This window comes from Myotis myotis, unplaced genomic scaffold (assembly GCF_014108235.1).
Source record: "Myotis myotis isolate mMyoMyo1 unplaced genomic scaffold, mMyoMyo1.p scaffold_m19_p_22, whole genome shotgun sequence".
Lineage (NCBI taxonomy): Eukaryota > Metazoa > Chordata > Mammalia > Chiroptera > Vespertilionidae > Myotis > Myotis myotis.
In genome coordinates this window covers 8030591-8048485 of record NW_023416327.1, presented here as the reverse complement: position 1 = coordinate 8048485, position 17895 = coordinate 8030591, and the positions used below count along the sequence as shown (strand labels likewise).

At 41.3% G+C, this 17895-nt stretch overlaps 1 long non-coding RNA gene and 1 pseudogene across 1 annotated transcript in view; both read left to right on the top strand.

The window, feature by feature from the left end:
- The window catches only part of LOC118679070, a 40593-nt gene extending 23195 nt beyond the window's left edge, over window positions 1-17398 (top strand). The window contains exon 3 of the long non-coding RNA XR_004975116.1: window positions 16991-17398. This is a non-coding gene — a long non-coding RNA (uncharacterized LOC118679070). The remainder of the gene's footprint in view (window positions 1-16990) is intronic.
- On the top strand, window positions 210-2341 carry LOC118679069 (annotated as a pseudogene).
- Window positions 17399-17895: the final 497 nt, after the last annotated feature.

Genomic DNA, 17895 nt, shown 5'->3' with positions numbered 1-17895 from the left:
AAGAGAGCCAGGCTGAGGGCTGCAGCAGCTATGCAGCGGCGTGGGGGTCGGTCTTGGGCTCCGGGGAAGTGGATTCCGCGGGGCGGCAGCCAGGCCACGCACAACACGGAGGAGGAGGAGAGGGGGGAGGGGGAGGACGAGGACGACGGAGGCTCCAGCGCGAGCACTCCTGGAAGATCATCAGTGCCTTCCGCTACTATGGCACCAGTATGCATGAGTGAGTGAACCGAACAGAAAGACAATTTCGATCACTTCCAGCTAATCAACAGAAACTCCAGCCTCAGTTTCTTCTCCACTTGGACAAGATCCGGAAATACATTGATCATAATCAAGGAAAACTACTGACCATTGTGAATGATTGCATACATATGTTTGCAAATAAAGAATATGGATAAAATGGGAATGGGAAGATTATGTCAGCCTCTACGTTTGACATGGATAAGTTAAAATTCACATTGAAACAGTTTGTGAGAGACTGGTGTGAAAGTGGAAAAGCAGAAAGGGATGCCTGCTACCAGCCAATCATTAAAGAAATTTTTAAAATTTTTCCAAAAGAGATGGGATCCTTCTAAAGTAAATATTCTGGTACCTGATGCTGAACTAGGAAGACTGGCCTGGGAAATAGCTATGCTAGGTTATGCTTGTCAAGAAAACGAATGGAGGTTTTTTAATGCTCTTTTCTTCCAACTTTGTACTCAACAGATGTTCTGAAATTAATAAATATAAGCTTTATCCAATCAAAAAATGGGCAAAGGACCTAAATAGACACTTTTCAAAAGAGGACATTCAGAAAGACAAGAGACACATGAAAATATGCTCAAAGTCACTAATCATCTGAGAGATGCAAATCAAAACAACGATGAGGTACCATCTCACACCTGTCAGACTGGCTATCATCAACAAATCAACAAACGACAAGTGCTGGAGAGGATGTGGAGAAAAAGGAACACTCGTGCACTGCTGGTGGGAATGCAGACTGGTGCAGCCACTATGGAAGACAGTGTGGAGTTTCCTCAAAAAGTTAAAAATGGAACTCCCATTTGACCCAGTGATCCCACTTCTAGGAATATATCCCAGGAAACCAGAAACACCAATCAGAAAGGATATATGCATCCCTATGTTCATAGCAGCACAATTTACCATAGCTAAGATCTGGAAACAGCCTAAGTACCCATCAGCAGTAGAGTGGATTAAAAAACTGTGGTACATCTACACAATGGAATACTATGCTGCTGTAAAAAGGAAGGAATTCTTACCATTTGCAACAGCATGGATGGAACTGGAGAGCATTATGCTAAGTGAAATAAGCCAGTCAATGAAAGAAAAATACCACATGATCTCACTCATTTATGGATAATAAAGACCATTATAAACTTATGAACAAAAATAGATACAGAGGCAGAGCATCCTTGAACAGACTGTCAAACTACAGCTGGAAGGCTGGGGAGGGTTAGGGGGCAGGACAGGGGGTGGGGGGCCGGGTAAGAGATCAACCGAAGGACTTGTATGCATGCATATAAGCATAACCAATGGACACAAGACACTGGGGGGTAGGGGACGCCGGGGGATTGTCAAGGGGGGGCGGGAAGGAGACATATGTACTACTCTTTGTAATACTTTAAGCAATAAAAAATAAATAAAAAAGAAAAATATATAAGCTTTATCCCTGGGTCCATCAGTTTAGCAATAACTGGAGGTCAGCTGATCAGATTTGACCCATCTTTTTCCCTGATGTTGACCCCCGCTGTCTTCCTCCTGGTTCTAATTTTTCTATGACAGCAGCAGATTTTCAGGAGATATACTCAGAATGCAATACCTGGGACTGTATTGCTACCTGTTTCTTCATAGACACAGCTCACAATGTAATTGATTATATTGACACAATATGGAAAATACTCAAGCCAGGCGGAATTTGGATAAATCTAGGTCCTCTGCTCTACCACTTCAAAAATCTGGCGAATAAACTTTCCATGGAATTGAGCTATGCGGATCTAAAATACATTGTTCTGCAGTATGGATTCCAGCTAGAGGTGGAAAAGAATCTGTCTTGTCAACATACACTGTGAATGACCTCTCCATGATGAAATACTGCTATGAATGTGTCTGTTTGTGGTCCGTAAACTACAATAATGGTCTCAAGTGATATCACCAGGAAAAAAGTTTAATAAGAGCAAATCCTGAAATAAACAACTCAAAATCAACTATCAAATGACAGGACACAACCTCAAATCAGTGGTGCCTTCTTATTCCTAACAAAGTTTAGAAATAGTGTCTATTTTCTTAATATGTCTATCATTTTTTCAGAAATATACTATGCCATGAGTATTTGTACTACACAATTAAAAACAGAGGCAGTATCTTTTTCCTTGAAACCCAGAATTGTCTTTCAGTAGAAAAAAACTTTATCTCGAGTGTTTTCATGAAGCTGTCCGTCCCAAGCTGCCATGCTAATGACTAATAGTATTGAAGGAATAACCTCCTTTTTTGTTTTGTATGTATTGCACATGTTATGCTTAGAAGAGTCTAAGGATCCTCTCATTCAACATCTGGAATTAAGACTTATTCACTCGGACTAAGAAACCTATACATAAAATGTGTGTCTTTTATTCAAATCTTTTATTTTTCTAGCTCAGTTGAACTTAGGGAAGCATCAAACCTTTCATTTTTATGAATTACTGAATGTAAGAGTATCACGGGCCAGTAAAAATGCATTCAAATAACCAAGAAATTAGTAAGTCTATTGGCCTCACTAAACTGAACACCTTCTGAAAGCATACTCATCATGGATCACTCTGAAATGTATGAAGATCTTAACAATCTGAGTAAAACAATCCTTTATTAAAGGTACTGTTAGTAAACTGGGCAAGAGATCAACCGAAAGACTTGTATGCATGCATATAAGCATAACCAATGGACATAAGACACTGGGGGGTAGAGGAGGCCAGGGGATTGTCAAGGGCGGGGAAAAAAGGAGACATATGTAATACTCTTTGTAATACTTTAAGCAATAAAACAATTTTAAAAAAACAAACGAAAAAAAAGAAACGGGGGAAATAAGAATAAAATCTCATTTGAAATTATTTCAAACTAAATGAACACAGACTGTCAGTGAGATGTTTACAGTAATGTCTTTTCTTTAGATTACCTGGATACAAAAGCAAGCACGTTTTTTCATTAAAACAACTATATAACCCTGACTTGTTTGGCTCAGTGGATAGGGCGTCGGCCTGCGGACTGAAAGGTTCCAGGTTCGATTCCAGTCAAGGGCATGTAGGGGATGTGCATGAGGCGGCTGATCGATGTTTCTCTCTCATCGATGTTTCTAACTCTCTATCCCTCTCCCTTCCTCTCTAAAAAATCAATAAAATATATTTAAAACAAACAAACAAACAAAAGACTATATACTAGTAAAAACTGTCATGATAGTATTAACATGGAGAAATTTTGAATATGAAATTCAGGGATAAATTCCTGTCCATGGTCTGTGTCTTCAATATTGTAAGCAGCAGCCATTAATATAATTTCAGATTTACACCAGTTTTGTTCCCTGAAAGCTAGGGCTGTTTTAAATTTCTTTTTTTTTTTTTATTATTAGTTAAGGTATTACAAATGTGTCCTCATCCCCCCCATTAACCCCCAACCTCCCCCCCACACACACTCATGCTACCATCCCCCTGTTGTCCATGTCCATTGGTATGGCTTATATACATGTATACAAGTCCTTCGGTTGATCTCTTCCCCTTACCCCCGCCCTCCCCTACTTTCCTTCTGGGGATTGATAGCCTGATTGCTGTTTCTCAGTCTTTGAGTCTGTCCCTTTTCATCAGTCTATGTTGTTCTCTATAATCCACAAATGAGTGAGATCATGTGGTATTTATCTTTCTCTGACTGGCTTATTTCACTTAGCATAATGCTCTCCAGTTCCATCCATGCTGTTGCAAAAGGCAAGAGTTCCTTTTTTTTTACCGCAGCATAGTATTCCATTGTGTATATGTACCACAGTTTTCTAATCCACTCATCTGCTGATGGGCACTTAGGCTGTTTCCAAATCTTAGCTATGGTGAATTGTGCTGCTATGAACATAGGGGTGCATATATCCTTTCTGATTGGCGTTTCTGGTTTCTTGGGATATATTCCTAGTAGTGGGATCACTGGGTCAAATGGGAGTTCCATTTTTAGTCTTCTGAGGTAGCTCCATACTGTTCTCCACAGTGGCTGCACCAGTCTGCATTCCCACCAGCAGTGCAGAAGGGTTCCTTTTTCTCCACATCCTCTCCAACACTTGTTGTTTGTTGATTTGTTGATGATAGCCATTCTGACAGGTGTGAGATGATAACGCATTGTCGTTTTGATTTGCATCTCTCGTATAATTAGTGACTTTGAGCAGGTTTTCATATGTCTTTCGGCCTTCTGTATGTCCTCTTTCGAAAAGTGTCTATCTAGGTCCGTTGCCCATTTTTTTACTGGATTGTTTATCTTCCTTTTGTTAAGTTTCATGAGATCCCTGTAAATGTTGGAAATTAAACCCTTATCGGTGGTATCATTGGCAAATATGTTCTCCCATGTAGTGGGTCTTCTTGTTGTTTTGTTGATGGTTTCCTTTGCTGTGCAAAAGCTTTTTATTTTGATGTAGTCCCATTTGTTTATTTTCTCTTTAGTTTCCATTGCCCTAGGAGCATTATCAGAGAAGAAATTTCTTCGGCATATGTTTGCGATTTCGCTGCCTGTGGATTCCTCTAGTATTTTTATGGTTTCCCGTCTTACGTTTAAGTCTTTTATCCATTTTGAATTTATTTTTGTGTATGGTGTGAGTTGGTGATCTAGTTTCATCCTTTTGCATGTATCTGTCCAATTTTCCCAACACCATTTATTGAAAAGACTGTCTTGACTCCATTGTATGCTCTTGCCTCCTTTGTCGAATATTAATTGGGCATAGTGGTTTGGGTTGATTTCTGGGGTCTCTATTCTATTCCATTGATCTATATGTCTGTTCTTGTGCCAGTACCAAGCTGTTTTAAGAACAGTGGCTTTGTAATACAGTTTGATATCTGGTATTGAGATCCCACCTACTTTGTTCTTTCTCAGGATTGCTGCAGCTATTCGGGGTCTTTTTTTATTCCAGATGAATTTTTGGAACGTTCGTTCTAGATCTGTGAAATATGCTGTTGGTAATTTAATGGGGATTGCATTGAATCTATAAATTGCTTTGGGTAGTATGGACATTTTGATGATGTTGATTCTACCAATCCATGAACACGGTATATTCTTCCATCTGTTTATGTCTTCCTCTATCTCTTTTTTCAGTGTCCTATAGTTTTCAGCATATAAGTCTTTTACCTCCTTAGTTAAGTTTATTCCTAGGTATTTTAATTTTTTTGGTGCAATGGTAAATGGGATTGCTTCTGTAGTTTCACTTTCTGTAAGTTCACTATTGGTGTAAAGAAATGCCATGGATTTCTTAGCATTAATTTTGTATCCTGCTACATTGCCGAATTCATTTATTAAGTCTAATAATTTTTTGATGGAGTCTTTAGGGTTCTGTATGTACAGTATCATGTCATCTGCAAATAAGGACAGTTTTACTTCTTCTTTTCCAATCTGGATGCCTTTTATTTCTTCTTCGTGTCTGATCGCAATGGCTACTACTTCCAGTACTATGTTGAACAGGAGTGGTGAGAGGGGGCATCCCTGTCTTGTTCCTGTTTTTAGGGGGAATGGTTTTAGTTTTTGCCCATTGATTATGATGTTGGCTGTGGGTTTGTCATATATGGCTTTTATTATGTTGAGGAATGATCCCTCAATTCCTATCTTGCTGAGAGTTTTTATCAAGAAAGGGTGTTGGATTTTGTCAAATGCTTTTTCCGCATCAATTGATATGACTATGTGGTTTTTCTCTCTCAATTTGTTTATGTGATGTATCACATTTATTGATTTGCGGATATTGTACCATCCTTGCATCCCTGGGATAAATCCTACTTGGTCATGGTGTATGATCTTTTTGATGTACTGCTGGATCCGATTTGCTAGGATTTTGTTGAGGATTTTGGCATCTATGTTCATGAGGGATATTGGCCTGTAATTCTCTTTCATTGTATTGTCTTTATCTGGTTTTGGGATTAGGGTGATGTTGGCTTCATAGAATGAGCTGGGAAGTGCTCCTTCCTCTTGGATCTTTTGACATAGTCTGAGGAGGATAGGTTTTAGGTCTTCCTTGAATGTTTGGTAAAACTCCCCTGTGAAGCCATCTGGCCCCGGGCTTTTGTTTGCTGGAAGCTTTTTGATTACTGCTTCGATTTCCTCCATAGTTATTGGCCTATTGAGATTTTTAGATTCTTCCTGGTTAAGTTTTGGAAGGTTGTATTTATCTAGGAATATGTCCATTTCCTCCAGGTTGTCTAGTGTGTTAGAGTAGAGTTGTTCATAGTATTTTCTAACAATCCTTTGTATTTCTATGGGGTCTGTTGTTATTTCTCCTCTTTCATTTCTGATTTTGTTTATTTGGGTCCTCTCTCTTTGTTTCTTGGTGAGCCTGGCTAGAGGTGTATCAATCTTGTTTATCCTTTCAAAGAACCAGCTCTTGGTTTTGTTGATCTTTTGTATTGTTTTTTTTGGTCTCTATGTCGTTTATCTCCGCTCTGATCTTTGTTATTTCCTTCCTTCTGCTTACAGTGGGCTTTTTTTGTTGCACTCTTTCTAATTCTTCGAGTTGTAGAGTTAGGTCATTTATTCTCATTGTTTCTTGTTTCTTGCAGTAGGCTTGTAGAGCTATGAACTTCCCTCTCAAGACTGCTTTTGCTGTGTCCCATAGGTTTTGGATTGTTGTGTTTTCATTGTCATTTGTTGCCATGATGTTTTTTATTTCTTCTTTGATCTCACTGGTGACCCAGTCGTTGTTTAATAGCATGCTATTTAGTCTCCATGTGTTTGATTTTTTTGGATTGTTTTTGTTGTAGTTGATTTCCAGTTTTATGCCTTTGTGGTCTGAGAAGATACTTGATATGATTTCAATTTTCTTGAATTTGAAGAGACTTTGTCTGTGACCCAATATATGGTCTATCTTTGAAGATGACAAATGTGCACCCGAGGAGAATGTATATTCTGTGACTTTGGGGTGAAATGTTCTGAAGATGTCAATTAATTCCATCTGATCTAGTGAGTCATTTAGGATTGATGTTTCTTTGCTGAGTTTCTGTTTAGAGGATTTGTCCAGTGGAGATAATGGGGTGTTAAGATCCCCTACTATGATTGTATTGCTGTCAATCTCTCCCTTGATCTTCTCCAGAAGATTTCTTACGTATTTGGGTGCTCCTATATTGGGTGCATATATATTTACCAGAGTTATTTCTTCTTGTTGGACTGCTCCCTTTAGTATTATGAAGTGGCCTTCTTGATCTCTTTTTATGTCCTTCACTTTGAGATCTAATTTTTCAGATATAAGTATTGCTACCCCGGCTTTTTTTTCACTTCCATTGGCCTGAAAAACCTTTTTCCATCCCTTCACCATCAGTCTGTGTGCGTCTTTTTTTCTGAGGTGGGTTTCCTGTAGACAGCAGATATATGGGTCATGTTTTCTTATCCACTCATTTACCCTATGCCTTTTGACTGGGGAATTTAATCCATTTACATTTAAAGTTATTATTGATAGAAACTTGTTAGTCGCCATTTTTGTTCTTTACCGCTGCGTTCCTTCTTTGTTTCCTGTTTTTTCTATTTACAGCAGACCCTGTAGCATTTCTTGCATTGCTGGTTTGGTTGTAATAAACTCCCGTAGACCGTTTTTGTCTGTGAAACTCCTGATTTGACCCTCAATTTTGATTGATAGCCTCGCTGGGTATAGTATTCTTGGATTCAGACCCTTCCTTTGCATGACTTTGTATATTTCATTCCATTCCCTTCTTGCCTGATGTGTTTCTGTTGAGAAATCGGTCGCTAGTCTGATGGGGGATCCTTTGTAGGTAACTTTCTGTCTCTCTCTGGCTGCTTTTAAGATTCTTGCTTTGTCGTTGGTGTTTGCCAATTTAATTATTATGTGCCTTGGTGTCGGTCTTTTCGGGTTCATTTTGTTTGGGACTCTGTGAGCTTCTTGGATTTGTGTGAGTTTTTTCCTCCCTATATCAGGGAATTTTCTGTTACTATTTTTTCAAACAGGTTTTCTATTCCTTGCTCAGTTTCCTCTCCTTCTGGCACCCCTATTATTCGGATGTTGTTTCGTTTAGCATTGTCCCAGAGTTCTCTTAGGCTCTCCTCCTGCTTTTTAATTTTTTTTTCTAGAAGCTGTTCTGTTTGGGTATTTTTTTCTACCTTGTCTTCTAGCTCGCTGATGCGGTCCTCTGCTTCTTCTAGTCTACTGTTGATGCTTTCTATTGAGTTCTTTATGGCAGTGATGTCGTTTTTCATTTCTTCTTGGTTTCTCTTCATTTCCTCTTGGTTCTTCTTCATTTCCTCTTGGTTCCTACACATATTGTTGAATTGGTCTTCCATTTTTTTCATCCACCTTATGGCCATTACTCTGAATTCTTTCTCTGACAGGTTGCTTGCCTCCATTGCCTCCATTTCGTTTACTTCCTTTTCTGATGATGCCTGTTTTTCTTTCATATTTGGGTTGGTTCTTTGTTTCACCATGATTTCTCTTCTCAAGGTGTTTGGTTATGTAGTTCTCTCTCTGCTGCGCTGATTCAAAGGCACAAAATACAACACAACAAGGCACAACGTACAAGGCAACAAACTAAATGCATTCACGATATTAATAACCCCAAATAAAGGTGACCCCCCGAGCGAAGAGAATTAGGGGATATAGAAGAAAAAAGAGAAAAAGATTAAAGAGAAAAATAAAAAACAAAAAGGAGTGCCGAAATGAGATTGGGAAAAGGGAGAGAAGAAAAAAAAACAAAAATACAAAAAAAAAAAAGTAAGAGAATGAAATAGAGGTGGGGAAGAGGCTATTTGTATGGGGAGAGCGAGGGATTGGAAATTAGATATATAAGTAGGGTGAAATTTAGACAGTGGGTAGAAAGAAGGAATAGGTAAAATCCAAAGCAGGAATAGGGTAAGAGAAACAGGACAACAAAAGGGGAAAAGTGAGGAAGAGAGTTTTGGCTTAAGGGTAAATGTGAGCTAGAGAGAAATGATGCTAAAGGAACGATGAAAATAGTGTGTATAACACTAATCCCAAAATAAAATAAAGAAAAATTAAAAAAATAATAAAAAATAAAATGACACTTGAAAAAATGGTAAAAGGATAGCAATAATACTGGTTAAAAAAATGTAGTAATTAAAAAGGTAAAATCAAGTGATGAAAAAAATAAAAAATAAAATAAAAAAAAATAAAATAGGTTCTTAATGAAATGGTGAAAAAAGAATTTAAAAAAATATATATATATATATAAAAATATTCGGAAGTGAAGGTGCTTCAGATCTTCCACTCTTCTTTTTGGCACGCCTCAGTCCTGCCAGGCATTCAGGGGAGTGTTGAACTTCCCTGCGATACACTGTCCCTCCGTGCAGTAAACCACAGACCTGATTTTAAGGCAGCTTGTATTTGTTTACCAGACTGCCTTTATTTGTGATCGCAGAAGAGACAGTTCGTGGCTCTGCCTCTGGGTGGCAGTGTGTCTGGATTGACCTCCGAGGCTATAAGTCTTCTCTATCAGTAGGGTTTTTTTTGTGTTTTTTTTTCCTCTATGGTATTGGGAACTGATTCAGGAAAGACCACTGCCCAGAGCTGGTTCCTTGCCACTGCCCGCTGTTTCCCAGGCTCCCCAAAAAGAACTTTCCCCTACAGGCTCTGTGAATGACCCCAACTGGGGAATCCCATGCACTGGGTTTAATAATCAAATGCACGGATCTAAGGGGAACTGTAACAAGAGCCTGATAGTTGTGCGAATTCGCAAGCCTCCACCTTCCAGGTCTGCTCACAGTCTCCGCGCGCAGTCTCCGTGTGCCCACTCGCCCCTGGCACCAAGCAGCCAGCAGATTGGCAAAGTCCAAGGCTGCTCCCTTACATCCAGTCCAGCTATGAGCTCATTTTTCGCGTTCCCTTCTGCCAGCAGCCCTGTGGGGCCCCTTCCCCACTCGCGGGTCACGCTGGTCCCAACGGCTGCGGACTCTGTGGGGCGAAGATTCCGCCCCGTGCGCGCGCGAGCTCGGTCCTCCCTCTAACCCGAACTTCAAACCGCACCTTTAGGGGATGTCCAACCTTTCCGTGAGAAGAAGCAGTGCTCGTCTGAGTTCAGGCAGTGACGCTGCTTGAGATCCCTTGTTTCCAGGTTAGTAGCTGGTCTCTGGATGCCGGCAACAACCACCCAAGATGGCGCAGTCTCCGCTGCTTAGCTGGCGCACCACGAGAGGCTTCAGCTGCAGTCTCCAACCGTCTTTTTTTTCCTGGGGGTTCTCGGTCTTTCCTAGCTGCAGACAGTCTCTCAGCTGAAAATCCTCTGCCTATTCGGGCTGCATGTTACCCGTTTCAGCTGCTCACCCTTATCTGCTCCAGGACAAGGCACAGGACACGTCCGTTTATACCGCCGCCATTTTTCCTCCTCCTGTTTTAAATTTCTACCTCTAGCAGCTCTTTATTGGAGGGAGTTTTCCTTTGTATTTTATGTTAATCATTCTGTTTCCTGTAGCTTGGAAAGTAGAGATGACAAATACAATGTTTTAACCTTTTCTTGGAGAAAAATACGTTTGAATATTTTTACAGGTAATTGTGATGGCATTAGCGACCTCTGTGACAATTTGGATTAGACTTAATCTCAGTAATGTGCTAGAAGCATAAATATCATGTTTTATCAGGAAAACTTACTTATAAGTTTAAACCTTTATATGGTCATTTGGGTTGGGGGAGTCACTACATGATTTGACATCTTACTAATAGGCGTTTTTCTGCATATAGTAAGGGAGCTAAAGGAATACATGAAGTTAATTTGACTTGTTGATTTATGGAAGCCTATACCTATTGACGGTTTTTTTTGGTTGTTGTTTTGTTGTTAATTATTTCTCTTTTTTTGGAAGATGTTCTTTAGTGGGAATTTTCATTTTCTACCACTAGAATAAACTTGAAATAAATTGCTAAAAGAGAGAAAGAAAGAGAGAGAGAGAGAGAGAGAGAGAGAGAGAGAGAGAGAGAAAGAAAGAAAGAAAGAAAGAAAGAAAGAAAGAAAGAAAGAAAGAAATCCATTGGTGATAGATTAGGCAAGTTGGAGAAAGCAAAGATGGGAAACCTCTGGGTTTGGGTAAAAGTAATATGATAGAAACATACTTTTAAAAAATATGTTTTTATTGATTTCAGAGGGGAAAGGAGAGGGAGAGAGATAGAAACATCAATGACGAGAGAGAATCATTGATTGGCTGCCTCTTGTACGCCTCACACTGGGAATCAAGCCCACAGCCCAGACATGTGCCCTGACTAGGAATCAAACAGTGACCTGGTTCACAGGTCACCCCTCAAACACTGAGCCATACCTGCCGGGCAACACATACTTCTTTTACATAAGTGGGTGCAGGATAGTTAATAGTCAAAATTTAATAACAATAACAGAGGATTTATGGTCTGCCCTGGTTCCCCTGATTCTGAACGTAAGGGGTCCTTTACTGCCTGTCTCCACTAAGCAGAGACAAGATTGACTCTTATGAGTGTTTTATTCAAATTGCCAGCTACAGGAGAGAGCAGTAGATGTAGCACCTTGAAGAACTGCTCTGACATTTCCTTTTATACATTGTATTTGTATTTTCCAGCAACAATACACAGCCAAGGAATAACAAATTTATATATATTCGTACCAGAGTATATAAAGCAGAACACCAGTCCAAGAAAAGTTTCCAAATCTGTTGAGAGTGGACCATCTGTTGGGTTGACTGGATTTGTTTTCCAAGGCAGCCCAGCAGAGAGGGGCATCTTCTAACACACCCACTGTCTGAAACATTGGACCGGAGGAGAGCCAGTCTCTCAAAGCTGTCAGCCTGCACTGAACTGAGGGGAACAGGACAAATGCTTACTAGGCACCAACAGGCAATCAGCCCAGGGGGTAGTGTCAGGGGCAGGGCACAGGGCACCACGTGTCCTGGCACCCACTCGGTATCTTAGCCTGATTATGATTCCCAGGCTCAGAGTCCTTGGACATCCTGTTTAGGCTCCTGCCAGAACGGCCTTGAACATCCCGGAGTACGAATAACAAGGCCTCTGTGCTCTCATTGCCGTGGTTCCCACAGGGAGTATATAGGGCATTGCTGTGCCCAGTGTAAGAATAGTGGCTTGTTCAGGTGGTCTCCTTGGCCTCCTGCGCTGTACCTCCTGATGGGTGATGTCCCCTCCAGCCTAGAACATAGGTGTGAGAGGAGGAATACAGATCTGCCCGATGGAAGAGCAGTTGACCATTTACCAGTTACGATGGGTTGTATAAGCAAGCCCTGGGCCAGACCCGCCCCAAATGTGTTTCCCAGGCCAGGTGAACAGGCCTGCGCTCGGTGTGTGCCCTGGGAGCGGCAACGACAGGCCAGTCTCCGCTCCCCCACAAGGCCTCAGCATCTGCTTCCGGATCTGCACTGTTAGTGGGAAGCACACAGCTGATGAGGAATAGAGCACTGCAGGTCCACCTGGTTGGGGCTTCTCATTCATGGTTAACAGTATGACCCTCCCTCAATTGTCAGCATTTTCAACAGATAAATGAACATGATAATAAATATTCTATCAGCCCTGCTCCTGCTGGATTGTAAGGGAGGGGCAGTCGCCGTTCAGTGTTGTGGCTTTCAGCCCGATCTTGCTTGCACATGACGTCCTGCTGTTGCTGACAATGGATGTGGCATCGGCCCACACATACAGAACGCTGTGGACACGCTGTAATGACGTCAGCCATTGCCAGAGGGAGGCCCACAGGGGATGTGCTCGCAACCAAGGTACATGCCCTCGACCGGAATCGAACCCGGGACCCTTCAGTCTGCAGGCCGACGCCCTATCCACTGAGCCAAACCGGTCAGGGCCTGACTGATTATCTTAATTCATTCTGAATACTAATTGAAAACAATTCTCTATATCTCCTTAGAAAACTCACTTCTTTTGATTTTGCCCATACCTTATGCTACCCTGTTTATATTAAAATAGTATAGGCCTGTGTAACAGAATTAAAACATACAGAGAATAGTAAGGGGGGGAGCAGATTAAACAAAGAACATATATGCATATATGCATAACCCATGGACACAGGAAGTAGTGTGGTGAAGACCTGAGTGGCAGTGGAGTGCAGGGTGGAGGGTGTCAATGGGGAATAAATCTATAATACTTTCAACAATGGAGATAAATGTTAAGAAACATACAGAGAACTACCTAAATTGATTCACATCTGGGGAGATTTTTAGAACCACAGAGCACCTTATTCCTTATTCTCCCTCTTTTTCAACATGCGATTTTCTGAAGTAGAAATCAATCTCATATGTTGAACCAACTCAAATCTTAATGATAAGTTTGGAGTAAAATCAGCATTAAATAAGTAATACTTAAATAATTTTGCCGACTGCATGACTATTTCCACTTTGTTGCAAACACACGCTCCTAGTTTCTTTAAGTGAAGATATATTGACTAAAATTAAATCATCCTACCATGTAGTACATCCCAATATATTATCACAATCCAGTACTGAATTCATTTATTCATTCAATAAGTATTCTTGAGATGATTACCATGTGTTAATAAGCCCAGGGTATATGGGGTTAAATAAAAAATCTTCCCTCTCAAATTACTCACAGTCAAGTAAACAACTAAAAAAAGAGGAAATCAACGAATATAGCATAAAATTGTAACTGCTGAAGGAAGGTCTACAAAGCAAACTGTGCAGTCCAGAAACTGAAGTTATAACAAGAAGACATCAGGTAAGGAGGAGAGAATCCCAGATCAGGTCGGGATAGGTGTCCAGCATGTGCAATTACAGAAGAGAGCATATGTGTTCCAATAGCCTAAGATAGGGGTGTGTGTGTGTGTGTGTGTGTGTGTGTGTGTGTGAACTTAAACACTGAGTCCTTCCTAAATTATAAGATCCTAGAGCTCAAAGAGATCAGTGTCTTAATCACTATTTCTTCCACAGTGTATCGAATAGTAGGCACTCAGCAAATACTTCTTGAAAAGATAAATAAATGTCTTATAAGAACTAATGAGAAATGATAGTTCTCAATTTATTTGAAAATTCTAATATGTGACAAAGAATTAAGGCCTGAGACTAGAAGCAGCAGAGTTTATGTAATTATAGATTTTTTAAGTTTGATCTTTAGGGTTTGCTTGGACAGAGTAGATTATCAAATATATTTGACAAGAGGTCCTATATCAGAGCACATTAAGAATGTTAGAATAAATTCATTATGGACCAGGATTTCTTTAAATTTTCAGGCAGAATGAATTAATGCTATCTATCAGTTCTATCAGTGCCGAGGAAATAATTAGTTACTTAGATAAATTAAGGAGTGTGTGTGCCTTTTAAATGTAATAAAAGCAGAGTGAGAGAGCCATGGTGAGGGAGAGTGTGCTGTCTCTAGGATTCATCCTGGGAACATTCCTGTAATGCCAGGCAGAGTGGGCCACAGTCCATGCCTTTGTGCCCTGTTGTAGGACTGTCTTAGCCTTCCTGGCATTTACAGCCCTTCCATTCTAGAGAAGACAATGAGGCAACAGGCAAATTGTTATGATCCCTCGATGGGCTGTTGAGGACAGAGAAGAACCTTGTGGAAAGAGTTTGAATGCTGGAGTCAACTAGACCTCGGGTAACATTCTGGATCTGGACAAATTAACATCCAGCAAAGGAAAGCTCCAGTCCCTCACTTCTATTCCTGACTAACTGTTTCTCAACCATTGGGTTCAATTGAGATCACAGCCCTAAAAGCTTCAGTGCTTCCAAAATGGACCTCCTGCCATTACTCCCACCCCCCATTCCCAGTCGGCTCGACACTTGCTTCCGTCGTTAGAAAAACAATCTACTTTTCACCCAGTCTCTCAGGCAAAATACATTGTGATGTTGTTACTTTCTATTGTTCAAGCAGCACATCCAATCCATCAATAATTTTTGCCGGCATTATCTTTGACATAAATCCTGAATCTGATCAATTCTTTTTTTTTAATATATTTTATTGATTTTTTACAGAGAGGAAGGAAGAGAGATAGAGAGTTAGAAACATCGATGAGAGAGAAACATCGATCAGCTGCCTCCTGCACATCTCCTCCTGGGGATATGCCCGCAACCCAGGTACATGCCCCTGACCGGAATCGAACCTGGGACCTTTCAGTCCGCAGGCCGACGCTCTATCCACTGAGCCAAACCGGTTTCGGCTGATCAATTCTTATCACCCCCAACACTGCCACTTTAGTCCAAATCCCCATCATTTCCTCCTGTCCAAACTCCCAGCAACCATTCCTGCCATAAAATATCCTATACTTTATATGACAGTTAAAACTACCACTTAAAATATGTTTGTTTGGCCCAATGCGTCTGATGTTGGCTTTGGGATTGGCCTTTATTGTATGGCCTTTATTACATTGAGGTATGTTCCTTCTACTCCCATGAGCCTGAGAATTTTTATCACAAATGGGTGAATACATAAAATGCTTTTTCTGCATCTAATAGATGCAGAATATGATTGTGTAGTTTTTAGACTTCATTTTGTTTATGTGGTGTAAGTCATTTATTCAATTGTGAACATTGTACCATCTCTACATCCCTGGAATAAATGCCACTTGATCATGGTCTACGATATTTTTAATGTATTGCTGGATCCACTTTGCTAATATTTTATTGAGAATTTTAGCATCTATGTTCATCAGGGATACTGGTTTATAACTTTCTTTGTGGTGTCTTTATCTGGTTTCAGAATTAGGATAATGCTGGCCTCTTAGGATAAGCTTGGGAGTCTTCACACCTCTTAAATTTTTTGGAAGAGTCCTGATTAGCTTCAGGAGTTACACTTAGCACAGGGTTGTCTACCCTGAGATTCTACACACTCTTACTAAAAGGGTATCTTCTTTTACATCTGATCTCTCATGCAGCTAGGATTACAAAAAAGTTATAAAAATATGTGAGCTGACATGTATTTTTAGGAAGATTCCATTTATGGGAATTGTCCAGAAGAGTTAAAGGAGTAGCAGTTATGTAGAGATTAGATGGAGGAGAGAAAGCCCTTTCAGTAGGCATGTGCATAATCTCAGGGTGGAGAGAGACCACTGTGCTAAGTGTGACCCCAAGGACAGAAGTCAGTCAGGCAATGGCTGTCTCTTCCTGTGCCCCAAACAACTAGAAAAATGCAGAAATCTGGGAAGAGAAACCACAAGCAGGAAAGCATTCCACACATCGCAAGGCCAAGGTGTTTCATCCCTGTGGTGCAGAAAACTCTCAAAGGCTGGTGTTTTCTAAAGGGACAAAGGGCAAACAATATGCACCTCCAACATGAGAGGCAGTGCACAGGCCTCTACATGTCAGAGATGCCCCACCTCCCCAATCCGGCTTCAGGGCTGGTGGGGACCAGCCCGGGGACAAAGTGAGGCAGCAGAAGCCCCAGCAGGTCCCCTGGGGGGGGGGGGAGGGGAAAGCCCCTCCTCTGGGAGAACAGTGTGCAGGACCTGCCAAAGCCCCACAGGGCACAGCTGCACTGGCAGGGCTCCCCCTAGGAGGTTACCCACAGCAATTGTTGCACAATTGTTCAGAGATGTATTTTTGAGACTCCCCGTCAGAGCACTGATGAAATAGGCGGGAACTGGAAAAAGCACGGAGGTCCATGGAGAGGGGATGGGACCGCCAATCTTGGTCCACGTGGACAAGGGGAGCTGAGCAGCTGCTCAGTTCGGTGCAGGGGTCTCTACATGTTAAGAGATGCAGATCTCAGGGGTCCTCTCACATGAGACACATGGACCAACCGTCTGCATTGAGCAACCCACCCACTAAACCCCTTACATCTGCAGCCATGTTCTGTGTTTGGGAGGCACACGGAAATGCAGGGTGATCTTTTCTCCTCTCACAACTACAGCGCCAGCCCAGGGGGCAGAGCAGGCTCCTGTTTCAACAACTTGTCCATCCAGAGGAGCCCAATGCAGAGGCAGATGTAGAGGCCTGTCCACCTCCAATGGTCCCGCCACCTCCTGCAGCCCCTGCTGACGAGCCAGGGCCGGCCTGTGCAGCTCTCCTCACCGAACCGAGGACCCTCCAACCCTGGCTGCAGAGCCCTGCCTCGACCCCGTCCTGGTTCCTGCGTCAGAGGAGGAGCTGCCTCTAGCAAAGGCATCAGGGCCAGCTCAAGGCCCGATTGTTGAATGTGGTCACCCTGCCATCAGAAGTATTTGTTTTACCCTCACACATTGACCTTTTACTTTTATTTTCTTTAATTATTGCATTTTTGTTTTCTCTATGGCATGATTCAGTTTTTTATTTTTATTATTTGTGGGTTTTTTATTTTATCATTTTTCTTATTTTCTGTTTTTAGCCTTCATTTTCCCATATTGTAATTAATTTTAAATAATAAATGTTATTTGTATTTTAAATTGCACCATTCCGGAGCATGGAGTACATCCATGGCGCTGCATATTCACCACCCCTTCCTGGGTGCCAAATGTCCCCTCACCCCACAAGGAAAAGAAAACCCTGCTCCAGAAGTACTCATGCCCCACTCCGTCTGCCCCTGGAAACTCTTATGCCATTTGTCTCTTTTTTTAACCTATTCTGGCTCTTTCCTATAATTGGAATCTCACAATAGGAGCCTTTTTGGGTCTCAGGATGCAAGACTGGTACAATATCCACAAATCAATAAATGAGATGCCCCACATAAACAAAAGAAAGGAAAATAAAAGCACATGATCATGTCAACTGATACAGAAAAAGCAGCTGACAGGAGAACCAAGATGGCGGCATAGGTTAACGCCGGAGTTTGCTGCTTTG